This window comes from Schistocerca nitens, chromosome 1 (assembly GCF_023898315.1).
Source record: "Schistocerca nitens isolate TAMUIC-IGC-003100 chromosome 1, iqSchNite1.1, whole genome shotgun sequence".
NCBI lineage: Eukaryota > Metazoa > Arthropoda > Insecta > Orthoptera > Acrididae > Schistocerca > Schistocerca nitens.
In genome coordinates, this window is record NC_064614.1 from 1,211,284,703 (window position 1) to 1,211,311,534 (window position 26,832).

Here is a 26,832-nt window from a genome sequence, read left to right on the forward strand (position 1 = left end):
AAGAGAAAACGAACCCTAATTACACCACATTAGAAGCAACTACATCCATATCATCAACATCAGACATGGCAGAGGGTGATTGCCCGGAATCAACGGAATCAGAGTCATCCTTTGCATGCTTGTGTTTTTTCCGCACCGCGTGAAGATTGGGGGGCACTTTCACCCGACGGCGTATCTGAAGCACACCAGTTTCAAGAGCAGGTGGAGTGGGGGGTTCGAGATCAGGCACGTCAACCAAGGCATCCGAAGGATTAGCAGGGCAAGAGGAATCAGAAGAAGGAGCCAACAAGGGGAAAACTGCATCAGTGACATCGGCACCGGCATCAGAAGGTGTAGGGATTGGATGTGTAGGAGGTGGAGAGATAGGTTTGGAATCCGCTGAAGCGGAGCGCGCAGTACTAGGAGCGATTTGCCGACAAACAGCTGGCTGCACCGAAGTGTCCTCAACATGTTGTGATGCCTGTGTCGGGGGGGATGTCAACACCACCTCGACCGAATGTTGTGGCTCGTGCGCCGACGGTGTGGCAGCAAGGTTGACGTCATCAGGCAAAGCAGGAGACACAGCGGGAACAGAATCCGAAACAGGCATGGGAGATTCCGGAATTCTCCCGTCAGATTCGCAAACCGGCTGCGAAACAGCAGGTTCATCATCAGTGCTACCGGTATCACTAGCACGACGGCGTTTGTTATTGGAAACAGACGGGATCGGTGTAGGAGCAGCCGATACATCTGGGCGAGTGGGTAACGGGGGAAAACCTGCATCAGAGGAGGGTGTCACCCGTTGTGAAGAATCTACTGCAGGAGGCTGACAAGAAACAGTGGAGGAAGCTGCTGGCACAAGATCGGCAACCGTTAATGTGCGGCGTTGTGCTAGCCCATTTTGAAGCACAAACACCCGCTTAGGGCAATTAGCACGAACATGACCATTCTCATTACATAGAAAACACGTACCAACTTGCCCCTCATAAGTAAGATGAACACGATAACCACATACAACCAGATGGGACGGTATATTCGACTTAATATGCATTTCAACCGATCTGACACCATTATAACATTGCAGCTTATGTTGTGCAGACCAACGTTCATTTCGAATTGACCGAACAGTACCATAACCAAGCAAAGCGTCCTTGAGATAACTGTTTTCAACTTCAGGGGGTAAATTATAAACCCGAACTGTGGTATACGTAATTTCAGCATTTGAAACAGTAACACTGCTAACAGAACCATCTCTATGACGGAACGACACTTGCTCACCATGTTTAAGTAAAATCCTATCTAGCAAAACCGGGTTCAACAATTTCACAAAAAAGCAGTACAGTTCTGTATCAAAATACGCCGTATGTACCTGGTCCGATGTAATGCCAATCGTATCCACAATCCATTCGTGAATTTCCAACGAAGTTGGTTGCACATTCCTGGTGGCCTTGTTAAACTGAAAACTGAGAGTACACTTCCGCGGAAACAACCGGGAAGCCATAACACTTAACTAATGCGGCAAAAGCCGCTATACAACACAAGACACAAAACAAACGTTAAGGCGACGAAACAACGAAGAAAAGAAGACAAAGAAACGTCACACACAGAAAGTAAATAGTTACAACCCAAGATAACGGCGGATCGAATACACAGCACGTCCGATCGCTGTCGCGTCTCAAGCGGAACTATCCATTAGGCCACAGAGGCTGACTGGCGCTAAGCTGGCGGTGTGCTCGCTCAAATAGACACTTTCCAAGTGTACCATTCCTGATGCGCTACTCTACGTCTGCAGAGAGTCAGGACGTCGCATGAGCCTTTCCTGTGTGCCTGTACATACTCAGACGTATCCAAGTCCAGGCACCTACTTTCTGTTGGCAATTCTTATACCTGCCTTCTTAGGCCATTCCCCTTCTGAACTCCAAGTCCTGCACACAAGACAGTTAACTTTCATACGGGTCATACTCTTTACCAACAAGTAATTTTAAAATAGCGTTTGCTTTCACAGCGCCAACACGCTTTGAAACACTTTCGCAGCTAACAGGTCGATTGATAATGGCCGTCGTTCCGTTTCAGGTTGTCAGTAAGGGCGTATTTTCATATCGTCGTGATACCTGTGGTACCTGTAAGCACTCAGAAACGCCAACTTTCTCAACTATTACACCTGTATGTGGTGAGAGTGATTTTGCCCCAGTGAGTAAAACGTGTACCTCTGGTGGGACTCGAACCCACAATCCCCGGTTTAGGAGACCGATGCCTTATCCATTAGGCCACAGAGGCTGACTGGCGCTAAGCTGGCGGTGTGCTCGCTCAAATAGACACTTTCCAAGTGTACCATTCCTGATGCGCTACTCTACGTCTGCAGAGAGTCAGGACGTCGCATGAGCCTTTCCTGTGTGCCTGTACATACTCAGACGTATCCAAGTCCAGGCACCTACTTTCTGTTGGCAATTCTTATACCTGCCTTCTTAGGCCATTCCCCTTCTGAACTCCAAGTCCTGCACACAAGACAGTTAACTTTCATACGGGTCATACTCTTTACCAACAAGTAATTTTAAAATAGCGTTTGCTTTCACAGCGCCAACACGCTTTGAAACACTTTCGCAGCTAACAGGTCGATTGATAATGGCCGTCGTTCCGTTTCAGGTTGTCAGTAAGGGCGTATTTTCATATCGTCGTGATACCTGTGGTACCTGTAAGCACTCAGAAACGCCAACTTTCTCAACTATTACACCTGTATGTGGTGAGAGTGATTTTGCCCCAGTGAGTAAAACGTGTACCTCTGGTGGGACTCGAACCCACAATCCCCGGTTTAGGAGACCGATGCCTTATCCATTAGGCCACAGAGGCTGACTGGCGCTAAGCTGGCGGTGTGCTCGCTCAAATAGACACTTTCCAAGTGTACCATTCCTGATGCGCTACTCTACGTCTGCAGAGAGTCAGGACGTCGCATGAGCCTTTCCTGTGTGCCTGTACATACTCAGACGTATCCAAGTCCAGGCACCTACTTTCTGTTGGCAATTCTTATACCTGCCTTCTTAGGCCATTCCCCTTCTGAACTCCAAGTCCTGCACACAAGACAGTTAACTTTCATACGGGTCATACTCTTTACCAACAAGTAATTTTAAAATAGCGTTTGCTTTCACAGCGCCAACACGCTTTGAAACACTTTCGCAGCTAACAGGTCGATTGATAATGGCCGTCGTTCCGTTTCAGGTTGTCAGTAAGGGCGTATTTTCATATCGTCGTGATACCTGTGGTACCTGTAAGCACTCAGAAACGCCAACTTTCTCAACTATTACACCTGTATGTGGTGAGAGTGATTTTGCCCCAGTGAGTAAAACGTGTACCTCTGGTGGGACTCGAACCCACAATCCCCGGTTTAGGAGACCGATGCCTTATCCATTAGGCCACAGAGGCTGACTGGCGCTAAGCTGGCGGTGTGCTCGCTCAAATAGACACTTTCCAAGTGTACCATTCCTGATGCGCTACTCTACGTCTGCAGAGAGTCAGGACGTCGCATGAGCCTTTCCTGTGTGCCTGTACATACTCAGACGTATCCAAGTCCAGGCACCTACTTTCTGTTGGCAATTCTTATACCTGCCTTCTTAGGCCATTCCCCTTCTGAACTCCAAGTCCTGCACACAAGACAGTTAACTTTCATACGGGTCATACTCTTTACCAACAAGTAATTTTAAAATAGCGTTTGCTTTCACAGCGCCAACACGCTTTGAAACACTTTCGCAGCTAACAGGTCGATTGATAATGGCCGTCGTTCCGTTTCAGGTTGTCAGTAAGGGCGTATTTTCATATCGTCGTGATACCTGTGGTACCTGTAAGCACTCAGAAACGCCAACTTTCTCAACTATTACACCTGTATGTGGTGAGAGTGATTTTGCCCCAGTGAGTAAAACGTGTACCTCTGGTGGGACTCGAACCCACAATCCCCGGTTTAGGAGACCGATGCCTTATCCATTAGGCCACAGAGGCTGACTGGCGCTAAGCTGGCGGTGTGCTCGCTCAAATAGACACTTTCCAAGTGTACCATTCCTGATGCGCTACTCTACGTCTGCAGAGAGTCAGGACGTCGCATGAGCCTTTCCTGTGTGCCTGTACATACTCAGACGTATCCAAGTCCAGGCACCTACTTTCTGTTGGCAATTCTTATACCTGCCTTCTTAGGCCATTCCCCTTCTGAACTCCAAGTCCTGCACACAAGACAGTTAACTTTCATACGGGTCATACTCTTTACCAACAAGTAATTTTAAAATAGCGTTTGCTTTCACAGCGCCAACACGCTTTGAAACACTTTCGCAGCTAACAGGTCGATTGATAATGGCCGTCGTTCCGTTTCAGGTTGTCAGTAAGGGCGTATTTTCATATCGTCGTGATACCTGTGGTACCTGTAAGCACTCAGAAACGCCAACTTTCTCAACTATTACACCTGTATGTGGTGAGAGTGATTTTGCCCCAGTGAGTAAAACGTGTACCTCTGGTGGGACTCGAACCCACAATCCCCGGTTTAGGAGACCGATGCCTTATCCATTAGGCCACAGAGGCTGACTGGCGCTAAGCTGGCGGTGTGCTCGCTCAAATAGACACTTTCCAAGTGTACCATTCCTGATGCGCTACTCTACGTCTGCAGAGAGTCAGGACGTCGCATGAGCCTTTCCTGTGTGCCTGTACATACTCAGACGTATCCAAGTCCAGGCACCTACTTTCTGTTGGCAATTCTTATACCTGCCTTCTTAGGCCATTCCCCTTCTGAACTCCAAGTCCTGCACACAAGACAGTTAACTTTCATACGGGTCATACTCTTTACCAACAAGTAATTTTAAAATAGCGTTTGCTTTCACAGCGCCAACACGCTTTGAAACACTTTCGCAGCTAACAGGTCGATTGATAATGGCCGTCGTTCCGTTTCAGGTTGTCAGTAAGGGCGTATTTTCATATCGTCGTGATACCTGTGGTACCTGTAAGCACTCAGAAACGCCAACTTTCTCAACTATTACACCTGTATGTGGTGAGAGTGATTTTGCCCCAGTGAGTAAAACGTGTACCTCTGGTGGGACTCGAACCCACAATCCCCGGTTTAGGAGACCGATGCCTTATCCATTAGGCCACAGAGGCTGACTGGCGCTAAGCTGGCGGTGTGCTCGCTCAAATAGACACTTTCCAAGTGTACCATTCCTGATGCGCTACTCTACGTCTGCAGAGAGTCAGGACGTCGCATGAGCCTTTCCTGTGTGCCTGTACATACTCAGACGTATCCAAGTCCAGGCACCTACTTTCTGTTGGCAATTCTTATACCTGCCTTCTTAGGCCATTCCCCTTCTGAACTCCAAGTCCTGCACACAAGACAGTTAACTTTCATACGGGTCATACTCTTTACCAACAAGTAATTTTAAAATAGCGTTTGCTTTCACAGCGCCAACACGCTTTGAAACACTTTCGCAGCTAACAGGTCGATTGATAATGGCCGTCGTTCCGTTTCAGGTTGTCAGTAAGGGCGTATTTTCATATCGTCGTGATACCTGTGGTACCTGTAAGCACTCAGAAACGCCAACTTTCTCAACTATTACACCTGTATGTGGTGAGAGTGATTTTGCCCCAGTGAGTAAAACGTGTACCTCTGGTGGGACTCGAACCCACAATCCCCGGTTTAGGAGACCGATGCCTTATCCATTAGGCCACAGAGGCTGACTGGCGCTAAGCTGGCGGTGTGCTCGCTCAAATAGACACTTTCCAAGTGTACCATTCCTGATGCGCTACTCTACGTCTGCAGAGAGTCAGGACGTCGCATGAGCCTTTCCTGTGTGCCTGTACATACTCAGACGTATCCAAGTCCAGGCACCTACTTTCTGTTGGCAATTCTTATACCTGCCTTCTTAGGCCATTCCCCTTCTGAACTCCAAGTCCTGCACACAAGACAGTTAACTTTCATACGGGTCATACTCTTTACCAACAAGTAATTTTAAAATAGCGTTTGCTTTCACAGCGCCAACACGCTTTGAAACACTTTCGCAGCTAACAGGTCGATTGATAATGGCCGTCGTTCCGTTTCAGGTTGTCAGTAAGGGCGTATTTTCATATCGTCGTGATACCTGTGGTACCTGTAAGCACTCAGAAACGCCAACTTTCTCAACTATTACACCTGTATGTGGTGAGAGTGATTTTGCCCCAGTGAGTAAAACGTGTACCTCTGGTGGGACTCGAACCCACAATCCCCGGTTTAGGAGACCGATGCCTTATCCATTAGGCCACAGAGGCTGACTGGCGCTAAGCTGGCGGTGTGCTCGCTCAAATAGACACTTTCCAAGTGTACCATTCCTGATGCGCTACTCTACGTCTGCAGAGAGTCAGGACGTCGCATGAGCCTTTCCTGTGTGCCTGTACATACTCAGACGTATCCAAGTCCAGGCACCTACTTTCTGTTGGCAATTCTTATACCTGCCTTCTTAGGCCATTCCCCTTCTGAACTCCAAGTCCTGCACACAAGACAGTTAACTTTCATACGGGTCATACTCTTTACCAACAAGTAATTTTAAAATAGCGTTTGCTTTCACAGCGCCAACACGCTTTGAAACACTTTCGCAGCTAACAGGTCGATTGATAATGGCCGTCGTTCCGTTTCAGGTTGTCAGTAAGGGCGTATTTTCATATCGTCGTGATACCTGTGGTACCTGTAAGCACTCAGAAACGCCAACTTTCTCAACTATTACACCTGTATGTGGTGAGAGTGATTTTGCCCCAGTGAGTAAAACGTGTACCTCTGGTGGGACTCGAACCCACAATCCCCGGTTTAGGAGACCGATGCCTTATCCATTAGGCCACAGAGGCTGACTGGCGCTAAGCTGGCGGTGTGCTCGCTCAAATAGACACTTTCCAAGTGTACCATTCCTGATGCGCTACTCTACGTCTGCAGAGAGTCAGGACGTCGCATGAGCCTTTCCTGTGTGCCTGTACATACTCAGACGTATCCAAGTCCAGGCACCTACTTTCTGTTGGCAATTCTTATACCTGCCTTCTTAGGCCATTCCCCTTCTGAACTCCAAGTCCTGCACACAAGACAGTTAACTTTCATACGGGTCATACTCTTTACCAACAAGTAATTTTAAAATAGCGTTTGCTTTCACAGCGCCAACACGCTTTGAAACACTTTCGCAGCTAACAGGTCGATTGATAATGGCCGTCGTTCCGTTTCAGGTTGTCAGTAAGGGCGTATTTTCATATCGTCGTGATACCTGTGGTACCTGTAAGCACTCAGAAACGCCAACTTTCTCAACTATTACACCTGTATGTGGTGAGAGTGATTTTGCCCCAGTGAGTAAAACGTGTACCTCTGGTGGGACTCGAACCCACAATCCCCGGTTTAGGAGACCGATGCCTTATCCATTAGGCCACAGAGGCTGACTGGCGCTAAGCTGGCGGTGTGCTCGCTCAAATAGACACTTTCCAAGTGTACCATTCCTGATGCGCTACTCTACGTCTGCAGAGAGTCAGGACGTCGCATGAGCCTTTCCTGTGTGCCTGTACATACTCAGACGTATCCAAGTCCAGGCACCTACTTTCTGTTGGCAATTCTTATACCTGCCTTCTTACGCCATTCCCCTTCTGAACTCCAAGTCCTGCACACAAGACAGTTAACTTTCATACGGGTCATACTCTTTACCAACAAGTAATTTTAAAATAGCGTTTGCTTTCACAGCGCCAACACGCTTTGAAACACTTTCGCAGCTAACAGGTCGATTGATAATGGCCGTCGTTCCGTTTCAGGTTGTCAGTAAGGGCGTATTTTCATATCGTCGTGATACCTGTGGTACCTGTAAGCACTCAGAAACGCCAACTTTCTCAACTATTACACCTGTATGTGGTGAGAGTGATTTTGCCCCAGTGAGTAAAACGTGTACCTCTGGTGGGACTCGAACCCACAATCCCCGGTTTAGGAGACCGATGCCTTATCCATTAGGCCACAGAGGCTGACTGGCGCTAAGCTGGCGGTGTGCTCGCTCAAATAGACACTTTCCAAGTGTACCATTCCTGATGCGCTACTCTACGTCTGCAGAGAGTCAGGACGTCGCATGAGCCTTTCCTGTGTGCCTGTACATACTCAGACGTATCCAAGTCCAGGCACCTACTTTCTGTTGGCAATTCTTATACCTGCCTTCTTAGGCCATTCCCCTTCTGAACTCCAAGTCCTGCACACAAGACAGTTAACTTTCATACGGGTCATACTCTTTACCAACAAGTAATTTTAAAATAGCGTTTGCTTTCACAGCGCCAACACGCTTTGAAACACTTTCGCAGCTAACAGGTCGATTGATAATGGCCGTCGTTCCGTTTCAGGTTGTCAGTAAGGGCGTATTTTCATATCGTCGTGATACCTGTGGTACCTGTAAGCACTCAGAAACGCCAACTTTCTCAACTATTACACCTGTATGTGGTGAGAGTGATTTTGCCCCAGTGAGTAAAACGTGTACCTCTGGTGGGACTCGAACCCACAATCCCCGGTTTAGGAGACCGATGCCTTATCCATTAGGCCACAGAGGCTGACTGGCGCTAAGCTGGCGGTGTGCTCGCTCAAATAGACACTTTCCAAGTGTACCATTCCTGATGCGCTACTCTACGTCTGCAGAGAGTCAGGACGTCGCATGAGCCTTTCCTGTGTGCCTGTACATACTCAGACGTATCCAAGTCCAGGCACCTACTTTCTGTTGGCAATTCTTATACCTGCCTTCTTAGGCCATTCCCCTTCTGAACTCCAAGTCCTGCACACAAGACAGTTAACTTTCATACGGGTCATACTCTTTACCAACAAGTAATTTTAAAATAGCGTTTGCTTTCACAGCGCCAACACGCTTTGAAACACTTTCGCAGCTAACAGGTCGATTGATAATGGCCGTCGTTCCGTTTCAGGTTGTCAGTAAGGGCGTATTTTCATATCGTCGTGATACCTGTGGTACCTGTAAGCACTCAGAAACGCCAACTTTCTCAACTATTACACCTGTATGTGGTGAGAGTGATTTTGCCCCAGTGAGTAAAACGTGTACCTCTGGTGGGACTCGAACCCACAATCCCCGGTTTAGGAGACCGATGCCTTATCCATTAGGCCACAGAGGCTGACTGGCGCTAAGCTGGCGGTGTGCTCGCTCAAATAGACACTTTCCAAGTGTACCATTCCTGATGCGCTACTCTACGTCTGCAGAGAGTCAGGACGTCGCATGAGCCTTTCCTGTGTGCCTGTACATACTCAGACGTATCCAAGTCCAGGCACCTACTTTCTGTTGGCAATTCTTATACCTGCCTTCTTAGGCCATTCCCCTTCTGAACAAGTCCTGCACACAAGACAGTTAACTTTCATACGGGTCATACTCTTTACCAACAAGTAATTTTAAAATAGCGTTTGCTTTCACAGCGCCAACACGCTTTGAAACACTTTCGCAGCTAACAGGTCGATTGATAATGGCCGTCGTTCCGTTTCAGGTTGTCAGTAAGGGCGTATTTTCATATCGTCGTGATACCTGTGGTACCTGTAAGCACTCAGAAACGCCAACTTTCTCAACTATTACACCTGTATGTGGTGAGAGTGATTTTGCCCCAGTGAGTAAAACGTGTACCTCTGGTGGGACTCGAACCCACAATCCCCGGTTTAGGAGACCGATGCCTTATCCATTAGGCCACAGAGGCTGACTGGCGCTAAGCTGGCGGTGTGCTCGCTCAAATAGACACTTTCCAAGTGTACCATTCCTGATGCGCTACTCTACGTCTGCAGAGAGTCAGGACGTCGCATGAGCCTTTCCTGTGTGCCTGTACATACTCAGACGTATCCAAGTCCAGGCACCTACTTTCTGTTGGCAATTCTTATACCTGCCTTCTTAGGCCATTCCCCTTCTGAACTCCAAGTCCTGCACACAAGACAGTTAACTTTCATACGGGTCATACTCTTTACCAACAAGTAATTTTAAAATAGCGTTTGCTTTCACAGCGCCAACACGCTTTGAAACACTTTCGCAGCTAACAGGTCGATTGATAATGGCCGTCGTTCCGTTTCAGGTTGTCAGTAAGGGCGTATTTTCATATCGTCGTGATACCTGTGGTACCTGTAAGCACTCAGAAACGCCAACTTTCTCAACTATTACACCTGTATGTGGTGAGAGTGATTTTGCCCCAGTGAGTAAAACGTGTACCTCTGGTGGGACTCGAACCCACAATCCCCGGTTTAGGAGACCGATGCCTTATCCATTAGGCCACAGAGGCTGACTGGCGCTAAGCTGGCGGTGTGCTCGCTCAAATAGACACTTTCCAAGTGTACCATTCCTGATGCGCTACTCTACGTCTGCAGAGAGTCAGGACGTCGCATGAGCCTTTCCTGTGTGCCTGTACATACTCAGACGTATCCAAGTCCAGGCACCTACTTTCTGTTGGCAATTCTTATACCTGCCTTCTTAGGCCATTCCCCTTCTGAACTCCAAGTCCTGCACACAAGACAGTTAACTTTCATACGGGTCATACTCTTTACCAACAAGTAATTTTAAAATAGCGTTTGCTTTCACAGCGCCAACACGCTTTGAAACACTTTCGCAGCTAACAGGTCGATTGATAATGGCCGTCGTTCCGTTTCAGGTTGTCAGTAAGGGCGTATTTTCATATCGTCGTGATACCTGTGGTACCTGTAAGCACTCAGAAACGCCAACTTTCTCAACTATTACACCTGTATGTGGTGAGAGTGATTTTGCCCCAGTGAGTAAAACGTGTACCTCTGGTGGGACTCGAACCCACAATCCCCGGTTTAGGAGACCGATGCCTTATCCATTAGGCCACAGAGGCTGACTGGCGCTAAGCTGGCGGTGTGCTCGCTCAAATAGACACTTTCCAAGTGTACCATTCCTGATGCGCTACTCTACGTCTGCAGAGAGTCAGGACGTCGCATGAGCCTTTCCTGTGTGCCTGTACATACTCAGACGTATCCAAGTCCAGGCACCTACTTTCTGTTGGCAATTCTTATACCTGCCTTCTTAGGCCATTCCCCTTCTGAACTCCAAGTCCTGCACACAAGACAGTTAACTTTCATACGGGTCATACTCTTTACCAACAAGTAATTTTAAAATAGCGTTTGCTTTCACAGCGCCAACACGCTTTGAAACACTTTCGCAGCTAACAGGTCGATTGATAATGGCCGTCGTTCCGTTTCAGGTTGTCAGTAAGGGCGTATTTTCATATCGTCGTGATACCTGTGGTACCTGTAAGCACTCAGAAACGCCAACTTTCTCAACTATTACACCTGTATGTGGTGAGAGTGATTTTGCCCCAGTGAGTAAAACGTGTACCTCTGGTGGGACTCGAACCCACAATCCCCGGTTTAGGAGACCGATGCCTTATCCATTAGGCCACAGAGGCTGACTGGCGCTAAGCTGGCGGTGTGCTCGCTCAAATAGACACTTTCCAAGTGTACCATTCCTGATGCGCTACTCTACGTCTGCAGAGAGTCAGGACGTCGCATGAGCCTTTCCTGTGTGCCTGTACATACTCAGACGTATCCAAGTCCAGGCACCTACTTTCTGTTGGCAATTCTTATACCTGCCTTCTTAGGCCATTCCCCTTCTGAACTCCAAGTCCTGCACACAAGACAGTTAACTTTCATACGGGTCATACTCTTTACCAACAAGTAATTTTAAAATAGCGTTTGCTTTCACAGCGCCAACACGCTTTGAAACACTTTCGCAGCTAACAGGTCGATTGATAATGGCCGTCGTTCCGTTTCAGGTTGTCAGTAAGGGCGTATTTTCATATCGTCGTGATACCTGTGGTACCTGTAAGCACTCAGAAACGCCAACTTTCTCAACTATTACACCTGTATGTGGTGAGAGTGATTTTGCCCCAGTGAGTAAAACGTGTACCTCTGGTGGGACTCGAACCCACAATCCCCGGTTTAGGAGACCGATGCCTTATCCATTAGGCCACAGAGGCTGACTGGCGCTAAGCTGGCGGTGTGCTCGCTCAAATAGACACTTTCCAAGTGTACCATTCCTGATGCGCTACTCTACGTCTGCAGAGAGTCAGGACGTCGCATGAGCCTTTCCTGTGTGCCTGTACATACTCAGACGTATCCAAGTCCAGGCACCTACTTTCTGTTGGCAATTCTTATACCTGCCTTCTTAGGCCATTCCCCTTCTGAACTCCAAGTCCTGCACACAAGACAGTTAACTTTCATACGGGTCATACTCTTTACCAACAAGTAATTTTAAAATAGCGTTTGCTTTCACAGCGCCAACACGCTTTGAAACACTTTCGCAGCTAACAGGTCGATTGATAATGGCCGTCGTTCCGTTTCAGGTTGTCAGTAAGGGCGTATTTTCATATCGTCGTGATACCTGTGGTACCTGTAAGCACTCAGAAACGCCAACTTTCTCAACTATTACACCTGTATGTGGTGAGAGTGATTTTGCCCCAGTGAGTAAAACGTGTACCTCTGGTGGGACTCGAACCCACAATCCCCGGTTTAGGAGACCGATGCCTTATCCATTAGGCCACAGAGGCTGACTGGCGCTAAGCTGGCGGTGTGCTCGCTCAAATAGACACTTTCCAAGTGTACCATTCCTGATGCGCTACTCTACGTCTGCAGAGAGTCAGGACGTCGCATGAGCCTTTCCTGTGTGCCTGTACATACTCAGACGTATCCAAGTCCAGGCACCTACTTTCTGTTGGCAATTCTTATACCTGCCTTCTTAGGCCATTCCCCTTCTGAACTCCAAGTCCTGCACACAAGACAGTTAACTTTCATACGGGTCATACTCTTTACCAACAAGTAATTTTAAAATAGCGTTTGCTTTCACAGCGCCAACACGCTTTGAAACACTTTCGCAGCTAACAGGTCGATTGATAATGGCCGTCGTTCCGTTTCAGGTTGTCAGTAAGGGCGTATTTTCATATCGTCGTGATACCTGTGGTACCTGTAAGCACTCAGAAACGCCAACTTTCTCAACTATTACACCTGTATGTGGTGAGAGTGATTTTGCCCCAGTGAGTAAAACGTGTACCTCTGGTGGGACTCGAACCCACAATCCCCGGTTTAGGAGACCGATGCCTTATCCATTAGGCCACAGAGGCTGACTGGCGCTAAGCTGGCGGTGTGCTCGCTCAAATAGACACTTTCCAAGTGTACCATTCCTGATGCGCTACTCTACGTCTGCAGAGAGTCAGGACGTCGCATGAGCCTTTCCTGTGTGCCTGTACATACTCAGACGTATCCAAGTCCAGGCACCTACTTTCTGTTGGCAATTCTTATACCTGCCTTCTTAGGCCATTCCCCTTCTGAACTCCAAGTCCTGCACACAAGACAGTTAACTTTCATACGGGTCATACTCTTTACCAACAAGTAATTTTAAAATAGCGTTTGCTTTCACAGCGCCAACACGCTTTGAAACACTTTCGCAGCTAACAGGTCGATTGATAATGGCCGTCGTTCCGTTTCAGGTTGTCAGTAAGGGCGTATTTTCATATCGTCGTGATACCTGTGGTACCTGTAAGCACTCAGAAACGCCAACTTTCTCAACTATTACACCTGTATGTGGTGAGAGTGATTTTGCCCCAGTGAGTAAAACGTGTACCTCTGGTGGGACTCGAACCCACAATCCCCGGTTTAGGAGACCGATGCCTTATCCATTAGGCCACAGAGGCTGACTGGCGCTAAGCTGGCGGTGTGCTCGCTCAAATAGACACTTTCCAAGTGTACCATTCCTGATGCGCTACTCTACGTCTGCAGAGAGTCAGGACGTCGCATGAGCCTTTCCTGTGTGCCTGTACATACTCAGACGTATCCAAGTCCAGGCACCTACTTTCTGTTGGCAATTCTTATACCTGCCTTCTTAGGCCATTCCCCTTCTGAACTCCAAGTCCTGCACACAAGACAGTTAACTTTCATACGGGTCATACTCTTTACCAACAAGTAATTTTAAAATAGCGTTTGCTTTCACAGCGCCAACACGCTTTGAAACACTTTCGCAGCTAACAGGTCGATTGATAATGGCCGTCGTTCCGTTTCAGGTTGTCAGTAAGGGCGTATTTTCATATCGTCGTGATACCTGTGGTACCTGTAAGCACTCAGAAACGCCAACTTTCTCAACTATTACACCTGTATGTGGTGAGAGTGATTTTGCCCCAGTGAGTAAAACGTGTACCTCTGGTGGGACTCGAACCCACAATCCCCGGTTTAGGAGACCGATGCCTTATCCATTAGGCCACAGAGGCTGACTGGCGCTAAGCTGGCGGTGTGCTCGCTCAAATAGACACTTTCCAAGTGTACCATTCCTGATGCGCTACTCTACGTCTGCAGAGAGTCAGGACGTCGCATGAGCCTTTCCTGTGTGCCTGTACATACTCAGACGTATCCAAGTCCAGGCACCTACTTTCTGTTGGCAATTCTTATACCTGCCTTCTTAGGCCATTCCCCTTCTGAACTCCAAGTCCTGCACACAAGACAGTTAACTTTCATACGGGTCATACTCTTTACCAACAAGTAATTTTAAAATAGCGTTTGCTTTCACAGCGCCAACACGCTTTGAAACACTTTCGCAGCTAACAGGTCGATTGATAATGGCCGTCGTTCCGTTTCAGGTTGTCAGTAAGGGCGTATTTTCATATCGTCGTGATACCTGTGGTACCTGTAAGCACTCAGAAACGCCAACTTTCTCAACTATTACACCTGTATGTGGTGAGAGTGATTTTGCCCCAGTGAGTAAAACGTGTACCTCTGGTGGGACTCGAACCCACAATCCCCGGTTTAGGAGACCGATGCCTTATCCATTAGGCCACAGAGGCTGACTGGCGCTAAGCTGGCGGTGTGCTCGCTCAAATAGACACTTTCCAAGTGTACCATTCCTGATGCGCTACTCTACGTCTGCAGAGAGTCAGGACGTCGCATGAGCCTTTCCTGTGTGCCTGTACATACTCAGACGTATCCAAGTCCAGGCACCTACTTTCTGTTGGCAATTCTTATACCTGCCTTCTTAGGCCATTCCCCTTCTGAACTCCAAGTCCTGCACACAAGACAGTTAACTTTCATACGGGTCATACTCTTTACCAACAAGTAATTTTAAAATAGCGTTTGCTTTCACAGCGCCAACACGCTTTGAAACACTTTCGCAGCTAACAGGTCGATTGATAATGGCCGTCGTTCCGTTTCAGGTTGTCAGTAAGGGCGTATTTTCATATCGTCGTGATACCTGTGGTACCTGTAAGCACTCAGAAACGCCAACTTTCTCAACTATTACACCTGTATGTGGTGAGAGTGATTTTGCCCCAGTGAGTAAAACGTGTACCTCTGGTGGGACTCGAACCCACAATCCCCGGTTTAGGAGACCGATGCCTTATCCATTAGGCCACAGAGGCTGACTGGCGCTAAGCTGGCGGTGTGCTCGCTCAAATAGACACTTTCCAAGTGTACCATTCCTGATGCGCTACTCTACGTCTGCAGAGAGTCAGGACGTCGCATGAGCCTTTCCTGTGTGCCTGTACATACTCAGACGTATCCAAGTCCAGGCACCTACTTTCTGTTGGCAATTCTTATACCTGCCTTCTTACGCCATTCCCCTTCTGAACTCCAAGTCCTGCACACAAGACAGTTAACTTTCATACGGGTCATACTCTTTACCAACAAGTAATTTTAAAATAGCGTTTGCTTTCACAGCGCCAACACGCTTTGAAACACTTTCGCAGCTAACAGGTCGATTGATAATGGCCGTCGTTCCGTTTCAGGTTGTCAGTAAGGGCGTATTTTCATATCGTCGTGATACCTGTGGTACCTGTAAGCACTCAGAAACGCCAACTTTCTCAACTATTACACCTGTATGTGGTGAGAGTGATTTTGCCCCAGTGAGTAAAACGTGTACCTCTGGTGGGACTCGAACCCACAATCCCCGGTTTAGGAGACCGATGCCTTATCCATTAGGCCACAGAGGCTGACTGGCGCTAAGCTGGCGGTGTGCTCGCTCAAATAGACACTTTCCAAGTGTACCATTCCTGATGCGCTACTCTACGTCTGCAGAGAGTCAGGACGTCGCATGAGCCTTTCCTGTGTGCCTGTACATACTCAGACGTATCCAAGTCCAGGCACCTACTTTCTGTTGGCAATTCTTATACCTGCCTTCTTAGGCCATTCCCCTTCTGAACTCCAAGTCCTGCACACAAGACAGTTAACTTTCATACGGGTCATACTCTTTACCAACAAGTAATTTTAAAATAGCGTTTGCTTTCACAGCGCCAACACGCTTTGAAACACTTTCGCAGCTAACAGGTCGATTGATAATGGCCGTCGTTCCGTTTCAGGTTGTCAGTAAGGGCGTATTTTCATATCGTCGTGATACCTGTGGTACCTGTAAGCACTCAGAAACGCCAACTTTCTCAACTATTACACCTGTATGTGGTGAGAGTGATTTTGCCCCAGTGAGTAAAACGTGTACCTCTGGTGGGACTCGAACCCACAATCCCCGGTTTAGGAGACCGATGCCTTATCCATTAGGCCACAGAGGCTGACTGGCGCTAAGCTGGCGGTGTGCTCGCTCAAATAGACACTTTCCAAGTGTACCATTCCTGATGCGCTACTCTACGTCTGCAGAGAGTCAGGACGTCGCATGAGCCTTTCCTGTGTGCCTGTACATACTCAGACGTATCCAAGTCCAGGCACCTACTTTCTGTTGGCAATTCTTATACCTGCCTTCTTAGGCCATTCCCCTTCTGAACTCCAAGTCCTGCACACAAGACAGTTAACTTTCATACGGGTCATACTCTTTACCAACAAGTAATTTTAAAATAGCGTTTGCTTTCACAGCGCCAACACGCTTTGAAACACTTTCGCAGCTAACAGGTCGATTGATAATGGCCGTCGTTCCGTTTCAGGTTGTCAGTAAGGGCGTATTTTCATATCGTCGTGATACCTGTGGTACCTGTAAGCACTCAGAAACGCCAACTTTCTCAACTATTACACCTGTATGTGGTGAGAGTGATTTTGCCCCAGTGAGTAAAACGTGTACCTCTGGTGGGACTCGAACCCACAATCCCCGGTTTAGGAGACCGATGCCTTATCCATTAGGCCACAGAGGCTGACTGGCGCTAAGCTGGCGGTGTGCTCGCTCAAATAGACACTTTCCAAGTGTACCATTCCTGATGCGCTACTCTACGTCTGCAGAGAGTCAGGACGTCGCATGAGCCTTTCCTGTGTGCCTGTACATACTCAGACGTATCCAAGTCCAGGCACCTACTTTCTGTTGGCAATTCTTATACCTGCCTTCTTAGGCCATTCCCCTTCTGAACAAGTCCTGCACACAAGACAGTTAACTTTCATACGGGTCATACTCTTTACCAACAAGTAATTTTAAAATAGCGTTTGCTTTCACAGCGCCAACACGCTTTGAAACACTTTCGCAGCTAACAGGTCGATTGATAATGGCCGTCGTTCCGTTTCAGGTTGTCAGTAAGGGCGTATTTTCATATCGTCGTGATACCTGTGGTACCTGTAAGCACTCAGAAACGCCAACTTTCTCAACTATTACACCTGTATGTGGTGAGAGTGATTTTGCCCCAGTGAGTAAAACGTGTACCTCTGGTGGGACTCGAACCCACAATCCCCGGTTTAGGAGACCGATGCCTTATCCATTAGGCCACAGAGGCTGACTGGCGCTAAGCTGGCGGTGTGCTCGCTCAAATAGACACTTTCCAAGTGTACCATTCCTGATGCGCTACTCTACGTCTGCAGAGAGTCAGGACGTCGCATGAGCCTTTCCTGTGTGCCTGTACATACTCAGACGTATCCAAGTCCAGGCACCTACTTTCTGTTGGCAATTCTTATACCTGCCTTCTTAGGCCATTCCCCTTCTGAACTCCAAGTCCTGCACACAAGACAGTTAACTTTCATACGGGTCATACTCTTTACCAACAAGTAATTTTAAAATAGCGTTTGCTTTCACAGCGCCAACACGCTTTGAAACACTTTCGCAGCTAACAGGTCGATTGATAATGGCCGTCGTTCCGTTTCAGGTTGTCAGTAAGGGCGTATTTTCATATCGTCGTGATACCTGTGGTACCTGTAAGCACTCAGAAACGCCAACTTTCTCAACTATTACACCTGTATGTGGTGAGAGTGATTTTGCCCCAGTGAGTAAAACGTGTACCTCTGGTGGGACTCGAACCCACAATCCCCGGTTTAGGAGACCGATGCCTTATCCATTAGGCCACAGAGGCTGACTGGCGCTAAGCTGGCGGTGTGCTCGCTCAAATAGACACTTTCCAAGTGTACCATTCCTGATGCGCTACTCTACGTCTGCAGAGAGTCAGGACGTCGCATGAGCCTTTCCTGTGTGCCTGTACATACTCAGACGTATCCAAGTCCAGGCACCTACTTTCTGTTGGCAATTCTTATACCTGCCTTCTTAGGCCATTCCCCTTCTGAACTCCAAGTCCTGCACACAAGACAGTTAACTTTCATACGGGTCATACTCTTTACCAACAAGTAATTTTAAAATAGCGTTTGCTTTCACAGCGCCAACACGCTTTGAAACACTTTCGCAGCTAACAGGTCGATTGATAATGGCCGTCGTTCCGTTTCAGGTTGTCAGTAAGGGCGTATTTTCATATCGTCGTGATACCTGTGGTACCTGTAAGCACTCAGAAACGCCAACTTTCTCAACTATTACACCTGTATGTGGTGAGAGTGATTTTGCCCCAGTGAGTAAAACGTGTACCTCTGGTGGGACTCGAACCCACAATCCCCGGTTTAGGAGACCGATGCCTTATCCATTAGGCCACAGAGGCTGACTGGCGCTAAGCTGGCGGTGTGCTCGCTCAAATAGACACTTTCCAAGTGTACCATTCCTGATGCGCTACTCTACGTCTGCAGAGAGTCAGGACGTCGCATGAGCCTTTCCTGTGTGCCTGTACATACTCAGACGTATCCAAGTCCAGGCACCTACTTTCTGTTGGCAATTCTTATACCTGCCTTCTTAGGCCATTCCCCTTCTGAACTCCAAGTCCTGCACACAAGACAGTTAACTTTCATACGGGTCATACTCTTTACCAACAAGTAATTTTAAAATAGCGTTTGCTTTCACAGCGCCAACACGCTTTGAAACACTTTCGCAGCTAACAGGTCGATTGATAATGGCCGTCGTTCCGTTTCAGGTTGTCAGTAAGGGCGTATTTTCATATCGTCGTGATACCTGTGGTACCTGTAAGCACTCAGAAACGCCAACTTTCTCAACTATTACACCTGTATGTGGTGAGAGTGATTTTGCCCCAGTGAGTAAAACGTGTACCTCTGGTGGGACTCGAACCCACAATCCCCGGTTTAGGAGACCGATGCCTTATCCATTAGGCCACAGAGGCTGACTGGCGCTAAGCTGGCGGTGTGCTCGCTCAAATAGACACTTTCCAAGTGTACCATTCCTGATGCGCTACTCTACGTCTGCAGAGAGTCAGGACGTCGCATGAGCCTTTCCTGTGTGCCTGTACATACTCAGACGTATCCAAGTCCAGGCACCTACTTTCTGTTGGCAATTCTTATACCTGCCTTCTTAGGCCATTCCCCTTCTGAACTCCAAGTCCTGCACACAAGACAGTTAACTTTCATACGGGTCATACTCTTTACCAACAAGTAATTTTAAAATAGCGTTTGCTTTCACAGCGCCAACACGCTTTGAAACACTTTCGCAGCTAACAGGTCGATTGATAATGGCCGTCGTTCCGTTTCAGGTTGTCAGTAAGGGCGTATTTTCATATCGTCGTGATACCTGTGGTACCTGTAAGCACTCAGAAACGCCAACTTTCTCAACTATTACACCTGTATGTGGTGAGAGTGATTTTGCCCCAGTGAGTAAAACGTGTACCTCTGGTGGGACTCGAACCCACAATCCCCGGTTTAGGAGACCGATGCCTTATCCATTAGGCCACAGAGGCTGACTGGCGCTAAGCTGGCGGTGTGCTCGCTCAAATAGACACTTTCCAAGTGTACCATTCCTGATGCGCTACTCTACGTCTGCAGAGAGTCAGGACGTCGCATGAGCCTTTCCTGTGTGCCTGTACATACTCAGACGTATCCAAGTCCAGGCACCTACTTTCTGTTGGCAATTCTTATACCTGCCTTCTTAGGCCATTCCCCTTCTGAACTCCAAGTCCTGCACACAAGACAGTTAACTTTCATACGGGTCATACTCTTTACCAACAAGTAATTTTAAAATAGCGTTTGCTTTCACAGCGCCAACACGCTTTGAAACACTTTCGCAGCTAACAGGTCGATTGATAATGGCCGTCGTTCCGTTTCAGGTTGTCAGTAAGGGCGTATTTTCATATCGTCGTGATACCTGTGGTACCTGTAAGCACTCAGAAACGCCAACTTTCTCAACTATTACACCTGTATGTGGTGAGAGTGATTTTGCCCCAGTGAGTAAAACGTGTACCTCTGGTGGGACTCGAACCCACAATCCCCGGTTTAGGAGACCGATGCCTTATCCATTAGGCCACAGAGGCTGACTGGCGCTAAGCTGGCGGTGTGCTCGCTCAAATAGACACTTTCCAAGTGTACCATTCCTGATGCGCTACTCTACGTCTGCAGAGAGTCAGGACGTCGCATGAGCCTTTCCTGTGTGCCTGTACATACTCAGACGTATCCAAGTCCAGGCACCTACTTTCTGTTGGCAATTCTTATACCTGCCTTCTTAGGCCATTCCCCTTCTGAACTCCAAGTCCTGCACACAAGACAGTTAACTTTCATACGGGTCATACTCTTTACCAACAAGTAATTTTAAAATAGCGTTTGCTTTCACAGCGCCAACACGCTTTGAAACACTTTCGCAGCTAACAGGTCGATTGATAATGGCCGTCGTTCCGTTTCAGGTTGTCAGTAAGGGCGTATTTTCATATCGTCGTGATACCTGTGGTACCTGTAAGCACTCAGAAACGCCAACTTTCTCAACTATTACACCTGTATGTGGTGAGAGTGATTTTGCCCCAGTGAGTAAAACGTGTACCTCTGGTGGGACTCGAACCCACAATCCCCGGTTTAGGAGACCGATGCCTTATCCATTAGGCCACAGAGGCTGACTGGCGCTAAGCTGGCGGTGTGCTCGCTCAAATAGACACTTTCCAAGTGTACCATTCCTGATGCGCTACTCTACGTCTGCAGAGAGTCAGGACGTCGCATGAGCCTTTCCTGTGTGCCTGTACATACTCAGACGTATCCAAGTCCAGGCACCTACTTTCTGTTGGCAATTCTTATACCTGCCTTCTTAGGCCATTCCCCTTCTGAACTCCAAGTCCTGCACACAAGACAGTTAACTTTCATACGGGTCATACTCTTTACCAACAAGTAATTTTAAAATAGCGTTTGCTTTCACAGCGCCAACACGCTTTGAAACACTTTCGCAGCTAACAGGTCGATTGATAATGGCCGTCGTTCCGTTTCAGGTTGTCAGTAAGGGCGTATTTTCATATCGTCGTGATACCTGTGGTACCTGTAAGCACTCAGAAACGCCAACTTTCTCAACTATTACACCTGTATGTGGTGAGAGTGATTTTGCCCCAGTGAGTAAAACGTGTACCTCTGGTGGGACTCGAACCCACAATCCCCGGTTTAGGAGACCGATGCCTTATCCATTAGGCCACAGAGGCTGACTGGCGCTAAGCTGGCGGTGTGCTCGCTCAAATAGACACTTTCCAAGTGTACCATTCCTGATGCGCTACTCTACGTCTGCAGAGAGTCAGGACGTCGCATGAGCCTTTCCTGTGTGCCTGTACATACTCAGACGTATCCAAGTCCAGGCACCTACTTTCTGTTGGCAATTCTTATACCTGCCTTCTTAGGCCATTCCCCTTCTGAACTCCAAGTCCTGCACACAAGACAGTTAACTTTCATACGGGTCATACTCTTTACCAACAAGTAATTTTAAAATAGCGTTTGCTTTCACAGCGCCAACACGCTTTGAAACACTTTCGCAGCTAACAGGTCGATTGATAATGGCCGTCGTTCCGTTTCAGGTTGTCAGTAAGGGCGTATTTTCATATCGTCGTGATACCTGTGGTACCTGTAAGCACTCAGAAACGCCAACTTTCTCAACTATTACACCTGTATGTGGTGAGAGTGATTTTGCCCCAGTGAGTAAAACGTGTACCTCTGGTGGGACTCGAACCCACAATCCCCGGTTTAGGAGACCGATGCCTTATCCATTAGGCCACAGAGGCTGACTGGCGCTAAGCTGGCGGTGTGCTCGCTCAAATAGACACTTTCCAAGTGTACCATTCCTGATGCGCTACTCTACGTCTGCAGAGAGTCAGGACGTCGCATGAGCCTTTCCTGTGTGCCTGTACATACTCAGACGTATCCAAGTCCAGGCACCTACTTTCTGTTGGCAATTCTTATACCTGCCTTCTTAGGCCATTCCCCTTCTGAACTCCAAGTCCTGCACACAAGACAGTTAACTTTCATACGGGTCATACTCTTTACCAACAAGTAATTTTAAAATAGCGTTTGCTTTCACAGCGCCAACACGCTTTGAAACACTTTCGCAGCTAACAGGTCGATTGATAATGGCCGTCGTTCCGTTTCAGGTTGTCAGTAAGGGCGTATTTTCATATCGTCGTGATACCTGTGGTACCTGTAAGCACTCAGAAACGCCAACTTTCTCAACTATTACACCTGTATGTGGTGAGAGTGATTTTGCCCCAGTGAGTAAAACGTGTACCTCTGGTGGGACTCGAACCCACAATCCCCTGTTTAGGAGACCGATGCCTTATCCATTAGGCCACAGAGGCTGACTGGCGCTAAGCTGGCGGTGTGCTCGCTCAAATAGACACTTTCCAAGTGTACCATTCCTGATGCGCTACTCTACGTCTGCAGAGAGTCAGGACGTCGCATGAGCCTTTCCTGTGTGCCTGTACATACTCAGACGTATCCAAGTCCAGGCACCTACTTTCTGTTGGCAATTCTTATACCTGCCTTCTTAGGCCATTCCCCTTCTGAACTCCAAGTCCTGCACACAAGACAGTTAACTTTCATACGGGTCATACTCTTTACCAACAAGTAATTTTAAAATAGCGTTTGCTTTCACAGCGCCAACACGCTTTGAAACACTTTCGCAGCTAACAGGTCGATTGATAATGGCCGTCGTTCCGTTTCAGGTTGTCAGTAAGGGCGTATTTTCATATCGTCGTGATACCTGTGGTACCTGTAAGCACTCAGAAACGCCAACTTTCTCAACTATTACACCTGTATGTGGTGAGAGTGATTTTGCCCCAGTGAGTAAAACGTGTACCTCTGGTGGGACTCGAACCCACAATCCCCGGTTTAGGAGACCGATGCCTTATCCATTAGGCCACAGAGGCTGACTGGCGCTAAGCTGGCGGTGTGCTCGCTCAAATAGACACTTTCCAAGTGTACCATTCCTGATGCGCTACTCTACGTCTGCAGAGAGTCAGGACGTCGCATGAGCCTTTCCTGTGTGCCTGTACATACTCAGACGTATCCAAGTCCAGGCACCTACTTTCTGTTGGCAATTCTTATACCTGCCTTCTTAGGCCATTCCCCTTCTGAACTCCAAGTCCTGCACACAAGACAGTTAACTTTCATACGGGTCATACTCTTTACCAACAAGTAATTTTAAAATAGCGTTTGCTTTCACAGCGCCAACACGCTTTGAAACACTTTCGCAGCTAACAGGTCGATTGATAATGGCCGTCGTTCCGTTTCAGGTTGTCAGTAAGGGCGTATTTTCATATCGTCGTGATACCTGTGGTACCTGTAAGCACTCAGAAACGCCAACTTTCTCAACTATTACACCTGTATGTGGTGAGAGTGATTTTGCCCCAGTGAGTAAAACGTGTACCTCTGGTGGGACTCGAACCCACAATCCCCGGTTTAGGAGACCGATGCCTTATCCATTAGGCCACAGAGGCTGACTGGCGCTAAGCTGGCGGTGTGCTCGCTCAAATAGACACTTTCCAAGTGTACCATTCCTGATGCGCTACTCTACGTCTGCAGAGAGTCAGGACGTCGCATGAGCCTTTCCTGTGTGCCTGTACATACTCAGACGTATCCAAGTCCAGGCACCTACTTTCTGTTGGCAATTCTTATACCTGCCTTCTTAGGCCATTCCCCTTCTGAACTCCAAGTCCTGCACACAAGACAGTTAACTTTCATACGGGTCATACTCTTTACCAACAAGTAATTTTAAAATAGCGTTTGCTTTCACAGCGCCAACACGCTTTGAAACACTTTCGCAGCTAACAGGTCGATTGATAATGGCCGTCGTTCCGTTTCAGGTTGTCAGTAAGGGCGTATTTTCATATCGTCGTGATACCTGTGGTACCTGTAAGCACTCAGAAACGCCAACTTTCTCAACTATTACACCTGTATGTGGTGAGAGTGATTTTGCCCCAGTGAGTAAAACGTGTACCTCTGGTGGGACTCGAACCCACAATCCCCGGTTTAGGAGACCGATGCCTTATCCATTAGGCCACAGAGGCTGACTGGCGCTAAGCTGGCGGTGTGCTCGCTCAAATAGACACTTTCCAAGTGTACCATTCCTGATGCGCTACTCTACGTCTGCAGAGAGTCAGGACGTCGCATGAGCCTTTCCTGTGTGCCTGTACATACTCAGACGTATCCAAGTCCAGGCACCTACTTTCTGTTGGCAATTCTTATACCTGCCTTCTTAGGCCATTCCCCTTCTGAACTCCAAGTCCTGCACACAAGACAGTTAACTTTCATACGGGTCATACTCTTTACCAACAAGTAATTTTAAAATAGCGTTTGCTTTCACAGCGCCAACACGCTTTGAAACACTTTCGCAGCTAACAGGTCGATTGATAATGGCCGTCGTTCCGTTTCAGGTTGTCAGTAAGGGCGTATTTTCATATCGTCGTGATACCTGTGGTACCTGTAAGCACTCAGAAACGCCAACTTTCTCAACTATTACACCTGTATGTGGTGAGAGTGATTTTGCCCCAGTGAGTAAAACGTGTACCTCTGGTGGGACTCGAACCCACAATCCCCGGTTTAGGAGACCGATGCCTTATCCATTAGGCCACAGAGGCTGACTGGCGCTAAGCTGGCGGTGTGCTCGCTCAAATAGACACTTTCCAAGTGTACCATTCCTGATGCGCTACTCTACGTCTGCAGAGAGTCAGGACGTCGCATGAGCCTTTCCTGTGTGCCTGTACATACTCAGACGTATCCAAGTCCAGGCACCTACTTTCTGTTGGCAATTCTTATACCTGCCTTCTTAGGCCATTCCCCTTCTGAACTCCAAGTCCTGCACACAAGACAGTTAACTTTCATACGGGTCATACTCTTTACCAACAAGTAATTTTAAAATAGCGTTTGCTTTCACAGCGCCAACACGCTTTGAAACACTTTCGCAGCTAACAGGTCGATTGATAATGGCCGTCGTTCCGTTTCAGGTTGTCAGTAAGGGCGTATTTTCATATCGTCGTGATACCTGTGGTACCTGTAAGCACTCAGAAACGCCAACTTTCTCAACTATTACACCTGTATGTGGTGAGAGTGATTTTGCCCCAGTGAGTAAAACGTGTACCTCTGGTGGGACTCGAACCCACAATCCCCGGTTTAGGAGACCGATGCCTTATCCATTAGGCCACAGAGGCTGACTGGCGCTAAGCTGGCGGTGTGCTCGCTCAAATAGACACTTTCCAAGTGTACCATTCCTGATGCGCTACTCTACGTCTGCAGAGAGTCAGGACGTCGCATGAGCCTTTCCTGTGTGCCTGTACATACTCAGACGTATCCAAGTCCAGGCACCTACTTTCTGTTGGCAATTCTTATACCTGCCTTCTTAGGCCATTCCCCTTCTGAACTCCAAGTCCTGCACACAAGACAGTTAACTTTCATACGGGTCATACTCTTTACCAACAAGTAATTTTAAAATAGCGTTTGCTTTCACAGCGCCAACACGCTTTGAAACACTTTCGCAGCTAACAGGTCGATTGATAATGGCCGTCGTTCCGTTTCAGGTTGTCAGTAAGGGCGTATTTTCATATCGTCGTGATACCTGTGGTACCTGTAAGCACTCAGAAACGCCAACTTTCTCAACTATTACACCTGTATGTGGTGAGAGTGATTTTGCCCCAGTGAGTAAAACGTGTACCTCTGGTGGGACTCGAACCCACAATCCCCGGTTTAGGAGACCGATGCCTTATCCATTAGGCCACAGAGGCTGACTGGCGCTAAGCTGGCGGTGTGCTCGCTCAAATAGACACTTTCCAAGTGTACCATTCCTGATGCGCTACTCTACGTCTGCAGAGAGTCAGGACGTCGCATGAGCCTTTCCTGTGTGCCTGTACATACTCAGACGTATCCAAGTCCAGGCACCTACTTTCTGTTGGCAATTCTTATACCTGCCTTCTTAGGCCATTCCCCTTCTGAACTCCAAGTCCTGCACACAAGACAGTTAACTTTCATACGGGTCATACTCTTTACCAACAAGTAATTTTAAAATAGCGTTTGCTTTCACAGCGCCAACACGCTTTGAAACACTTTCGCAGCTAACAGGTCGATTGATAATGGCCGTCGTTCCGTTTCAGGTTGTCAGTAAGGGCGTATTTTCATATCGTCGTGATACCTGTGGTACCTGTAAGCACTCAGAAACGCCAACTTTCTCAACTATTACACCTGTATGTGGTGAGAGTGATTTTGCCCCAGTGAGTAAAACGTGTACCTCTGGTGGGACTCGAACCCACAATCCCCGGTTTAGGAGACCGATGCCTTATCCATTAGGCCACAGAGGCTGACTGGCGCTAAGCTGGCGGTGTGCTCGCTCAAATAGACACTTTCCAAGTGTACCATTCCTGATGCGCTAC

General features: G+C 47.9%; 44 non-coding genes across 44 annotated transcripts; all 44 read right to left on the reverse strand.

The window, feature by feature from the left end:
• Positions 1 to 2,183: 2,183 nt before the first annotated feature.
• Trnar-ccu (transfer RNA arginine (anticodon CCU)) lies at positions 2,184 to 2,256 on the reverse strand. The gene has a single exon. It is a non-coding gene; the product is annotated as a tRNA-Arg (tRNA).
• Positions 2,257 to 2,753: 497 nt separating this feature from the next.
• Positions 2,754 to 2,826, reverse strand: Trnar-ccu (transfer RNA arginine (anticodon CCU)). The gene has a single exon. It is a non-coding gene; the product is annotated as a tRNA-Arg (tRNA).
• A 497-nt stretch (positions 2,827 to 3,323) lies between these two features.
• Positions 3,324 to 3,396, reverse strand: Trnar-ccu (transfer RNA arginine (anticodon CCU)). Its single transcript has one exon. It is a non-coding gene; the product is annotated as a tRNA-Arg (tRNA).
• A 497-nt stretch (positions 3,397 to 3,893) lies between these two features.
• Trnar-ccu (transfer RNA arginine (anticodon CCU)) lies at positions 3,894 to 3,966 on the reverse strand. Its single transcript has one exon. It is a non-coding gene; the product is annotated as a tRNA-Arg (tRNA).
• Positions 3,967 to 4,463: 497 nt separating this feature from the next.
• Trnar-ccu (transfer RNA arginine (anticodon CCU)) lies at positions 4,464 to 4,536 on the reverse strand. Its single transcript has one exon. It is a non-coding gene; the product is annotated as a tRNA-Arg (tRNA).
• A 497-nt stretch (positions 4,537 to 5,033) lies between these two features.
• Trnar-ccu (transfer RNA arginine (anticodon CCU)) lies at positions 5,034 to 5,106 on the reverse strand. The gene has a single exon. It is a non-coding gene; the product is annotated as a tRNA-Arg (tRNA).
• Positions 5,107 to 5,603: 497 nt separating this feature from the next.
• Positions 5,604 to 5,676, reverse strand: Trnar-ccu (transfer RNA arginine (anticodon CCU)). The gene has a single exon. It is a non-coding gene; the product is annotated as a tRNA-Arg (tRNA).
• Positions 5,677 to 6,173: 497 nt separating this feature from the next.
• On the reverse strand, positions 6,174 to 6,246 carry Trnar-ccu (transfer RNA arginine (anticodon CCU)). Its single transcript has one exon. It is a non-coding gene; the product is annotated as a tRNA-Arg (tRNA).
• A 497-nt stretch (positions 6,247 to 6,743) lies between these two features.
• Positions 6,744 to 6,816, reverse strand: Trnar-ccu (transfer RNA arginine (anticodon CCU)). The gene has a single exon. It is a non-coding gene; the product is annotated as a tRNA-Arg (tRNA).
• A 497-nt stretch (positions 6,817 to 7,313) lies between these two features.
• On the reverse strand, positions 7,314 to 7,386 carry Trnar-ccu (transfer RNA arginine (anticodon CCU)). The gene has a single exon. It is a non-coding gene; the product is annotated as a tRNA-Arg (tRNA).
• Positions 7,387 to 7,883: 497 nt separating this feature from the next.
• Trnar-ccu (transfer RNA arginine (anticodon CCU)) lies at positions 7,884 to 7,956 on the reverse strand. The gene has a single exon. It is a non-coding gene; the product is annotated as a tRNA-Arg (tRNA).
• A 497-nt stretch (positions 7,957 to 8,453) lies between these two features.
• Trnar-ccu (transfer RNA arginine (anticodon CCU)) lies at positions 8,454 to 8,526 on the reverse strand. The gene has a single exon. It is a non-coding gene; the product is annotated as a tRNA-Arg (tRNA).
• Positions 8,527 to 9,023: 497 nt separating this feature from the next.
• Positions 9,024 to 9,096, reverse strand: Trnar-ccu (transfer RNA arginine (anticodon CCU)). Its single transcript has one exon. It is a non-coding gene; the product is annotated as a tRNA-Arg (tRNA).
• Positions 9,097 to 9,590: 494 nt separating this feature from the next.
• On the reverse strand, positions 9,591 to 9,663 carry Trnar-ccu (transfer RNA arginine (anticodon CCU)). Its single transcript has one exon. It is a non-coding gene; the product is annotated as a tRNA-Arg (tRNA).
• Positions 9,664 to 10,160: 497 nt separating this feature from the next.
• Positions 10,161 to 10,233, reverse strand: Trnar-ccu (transfer RNA arginine (anticodon CCU)). Its single transcript has one exon. It is a non-coding gene; the product is annotated as a tRNA-Arg (tRNA).
• Positions 10,234 to 10,730: 497 nt separating this feature from the next.
• On the reverse strand, positions 10,731 to 10,803 carry Trnar-ccu (transfer RNA arginine (anticodon CCU)). The gene has a single exon. It is a non-coding gene; the product is annotated as a tRNA-Arg (tRNA).
• A 497-nt stretch (positions 10,804 to 11,300) lies between these two features.
• On the reverse strand, positions 11,301 to 11,373 carry Trnar-ccu (transfer RNA arginine (anticodon CCU)). Its single transcript has one exon. It is a non-coding gene; the product is annotated as a tRNA-Arg (tRNA).
• Positions 11,374 to 11,870: 497 nt separating this feature from the next.
• On the reverse strand, positions 11,871 to 11,943 carry Trnar-ccu (transfer RNA arginine (anticodon CCU)). Its single transcript has one exon. It is a non-coding gene; the product is annotated as a tRNA-Arg (tRNA).
• Positions 11,944 to 12,440: 497 nt separating this feature from the next.
• On the reverse strand, positions 12,441 to 12,513 carry Trnar-ccu (transfer RNA arginine (anticodon CCU)). The gene has a single exon. It is a non-coding gene; the product is annotated as a tRNA-Arg (tRNA).
• A 497-nt stretch (positions 12,514 to 13,010) lies between these two features.
• Positions 13,011 to 13,083, reverse strand: Trnar-ccu (transfer RNA arginine (anticodon CCU)). Its single transcript has one exon. It is a non-coding gene; the product is annotated as a tRNA-Arg (tRNA).
• Positions 13,084 to 13,580: 497 nt separating this feature from the next.
• On the reverse strand, positions 13,581 to 13,653 carry Trnar-ccu (transfer RNA arginine (anticodon CCU)). Its single transcript has one exon. It is a non-coding gene; the product is annotated as a tRNA-Arg (tRNA).
• A 497-nt stretch (positions 13,654 to 14,150) lies between these two features.
• Trnar-ccu (transfer RNA arginine (anticodon CCU)) lies at positions 14,151 to 14,223 on the reverse strand. Its single transcript has one exon. It is a non-coding gene; the product is annotated as a tRNA-Arg (tRNA).
• Positions 14,224 to 14,720: 497 nt separating this feature from the next.
• Trnar-ccu (transfer RNA arginine (anticodon CCU)) lies at positions 14,721 to 14,793 on the reverse strand. Its single transcript has one exon. It is a non-coding gene; the product is annotated as a tRNA-Arg (tRNA).
• A 497-nt stretch (positions 14,794 to 15,290) lies between these two features.
• Positions 15,291 to 15,363, reverse strand: Trnar-ccu (transfer RNA arginine (anticodon CCU)). Its single transcript has one exon. It is a non-coding gene; the product is annotated as a tRNA-Arg (tRNA).
• A 497-nt stretch (positions 15,364 to 15,860) lies between these two features.
• On the reverse strand, positions 15,861 to 15,933 carry Trnar-ccu (transfer RNA arginine (anticodon CCU)). The gene has a single exon. It is a non-coding gene; the product is annotated as a tRNA-Arg (tRNA).
• A 497-nt stretch (positions 15,934 to 16,430) lies between these two features.
• Trnar-ccu (transfer RNA arginine (anticodon CCU)) lies at positions 16,431 to 16,503 on the reverse strand. The gene has a single exon. It is a non-coding gene; the product is annotated as a tRNA-Arg (tRNA).
• Positions 16,504 to 17,000: 497 nt separating this feature from the next.
• Positions 17,001 to 17,073, reverse strand: Trnar-ccu (transfer RNA arginine (anticodon CCU)). The gene has a single exon. It is a non-coding gene; the product is annotated as a tRNA-Arg (tRNA).
• Positions 17,074 to 17,567: 494 nt separating this feature from the next.
• Trnar-ccu (transfer RNA arginine (anticodon CCU)) lies at positions 17,568 to 17,640 on the reverse strand. The gene has a single exon. It is a non-coding gene; the product is annotated as a tRNA-Arg (tRNA).
• Positions 17,641 to 18,137: 497 nt separating this feature from the next.
• On the reverse strand, positions 18,138 to 18,210 carry Trnar-ccu (transfer RNA arginine (anticodon CCU)). Its single transcript has one exon. It is a non-coding gene; the product is annotated as a tRNA-Arg (tRNA).
• Positions 18,211 to 18,707: 497 nt separating this feature from the next.
• Trnar-ccu (transfer RNA arginine (anticodon CCU)) lies at positions 18,708 to 18,780 on the reverse strand. Its single transcript has one exon. It is a non-coding gene; the product is annotated as a tRNA-Arg (tRNA).
• A 497-nt stretch (positions 18,781 to 19,277) lies between these two features.
• On the reverse strand, positions 19,278 to 19,350 carry Trnar-ccu (transfer RNA arginine (anticodon CCU)). Its single transcript has one exon. It is a non-coding gene; the product is annotated as a tRNA-Arg (tRNA).
• A 497-nt stretch (positions 19,351 to 19,847) lies between these two features.
• Trnar-ccu (transfer RNA arginine (anticodon CCU)) lies at positions 19,848 to 19,920 on the reverse strand. The gene has a single exon. It is a non-coding gene; the product is annotated as a tRNA-Arg (tRNA).
• Positions 19,921 to 20,417: 497 nt separating this feature from the next.
• Trnar-ccu (transfer RNA arginine (anticodon CCU)) lies at positions 20,418 to 20,490 on the reverse strand. The gene has a single exon. It is a non-coding gene; the product is annotated as a tRNA-Arg (tRNA).
• A 497-nt stretch (positions 20,491 to 20,987) lies between these two features.
• Trnar-ccu (transfer RNA arginine (anticodon CCU)) lies at positions 20,988 to 21,060 on the reverse strand. Its single transcript has one exon. It is a non-coding gene; the product is annotated as a tRNA-Arg (tRNA).
• A 497-nt stretch (positions 21,061 to 21,557) lies between these two features.
• Positions 21,558 to 21,630, reverse strand: Trnar-ccu (transfer RNA arginine (anticodon CCU)). Its single transcript has one exon. It is a non-coding gene; the product is annotated as a tRNA-Arg (tRNA).
• Positions 21,631 to 22,127: 497 nt separating this feature from the next.
• Trnar-ccu (transfer RNA arginine (anticodon CCU)) lies at positions 22,128 to 22,200 on the reverse strand. Its single transcript has one exon. It is a non-coding gene; the product is annotated as a tRNA-Arg (tRNA).
• Positions 22,201 to 22,697: 497 nt separating this feature from the next.
• On the reverse strand, positions 22,698 to 22,770 carry Trnar-ccu (transfer RNA arginine (anticodon CCU)). The gene has a single exon. It is a non-coding gene; the product is annotated as a tRNA-Arg (tRNA).
• Positions 22,771 to 23,267: 497 nt separating this feature from the next.
• Trnar-ccu (transfer RNA arginine (anticodon CCU)) lies at positions 23,268 to 23,340 on the reverse strand. Its single transcript has one exon. It is a non-coding gene; the product is annotated as a tRNA-Arg (tRNA).
• A 497-nt stretch (positions 23,341 to 23,837) lies between these two features.
• Trnar-ccu (transfer RNA arginine (anticodon CCU)) lies at positions 23,838 to 23,910 on the reverse strand. The gene has a single exon. It is a non-coding gene; the product is annotated as a tRNA-Arg (tRNA).
• A 497-nt stretch (positions 23,911 to 24,407) lies between these two features.
• Positions 24,408 to 24,480, reverse strand: Trnar-ccu (transfer RNA arginine (anticodon CCU)). Its single transcript has one exon. It is a non-coding gene; the product is annotated as a tRNA-Arg (tRNA).
• A 497-nt stretch (positions 24,481 to 24,977) lies between these two features.
• Trnar-ccu (transfer RNA arginine (anticodon CCU)) lies at positions 24,978 to 25,050 on the reverse strand. Its single transcript has one exon. It is a non-coding gene; the product is annotated as a tRNA-Arg (tRNA).
• Positions 25,051 to 25,547: 497 nt separating this feature from the next.
• On the reverse strand, positions 25,548 to 25,620 carry Trnar-ccu (transfer RNA arginine (anticodon CCU)). The gene has a single exon. It is a non-coding gene; the product is annotated as a tRNA-Arg (tRNA).
• Positions 25,621 to 26,117: 497 nt separating this feature from the next.
• Trnar-ccu (transfer RNA arginine (anticodon CCU)) lies at positions 26,118 to 26,190 on the reverse strand. Its single transcript has one exon. It is a non-coding gene; the product is annotated as a tRNA-Arg (tRNA).
• Positions 26,191 to 26,687: 497 nt separating this feature from the next.
• Positions 26,688 to 26,760, reverse strand: Trnar-ccu (transfer RNA arginine (anticodon CCU)). The gene has a single exon. It is a non-coding gene; the product is annotated as a tRNA-Arg (tRNA).
• Positions 26,761 to 26,832: the final 72 nt, after the last annotated feature.